We start from the raw sequence: 263 nt of genomic DNA on the forward strand, positions 1-263 counted from the left end.
AAAAAAAAAAAAAAAAAAAAAAAAAACAAAACCCTACCATTCTTTGTAAGCTAAGGTCACCTGCTGGGTCACCAGAGTTTTAAACCTAGCTCAACCAGAAACCAGACTGCCTCTCATAGTCTCACAATGGTCACTTGATGATAAAAAGAATAAATAAAAAATTATCCAAGTTAGAGAGATCTTGATACAAAATTACTTGATTTAACAAAGGTGAATTATTTTATTTGAATTGTAGAAATATCATATAGGGTTTTCATTTCATA

This window comes from Mastomys coucha, chromosome X (assembly GCF_008632895.1).
Source record: "Mastomys coucha isolate ucsf_1 chromosome X, UCSF_Mcou_1, whole genome shotgun sequence".
Lineage (NCBI taxonomy): Eukaryota > Metazoa > Chordata > Mammalia > Rodentia > Muridae > Mastomys > Mastomys coucha.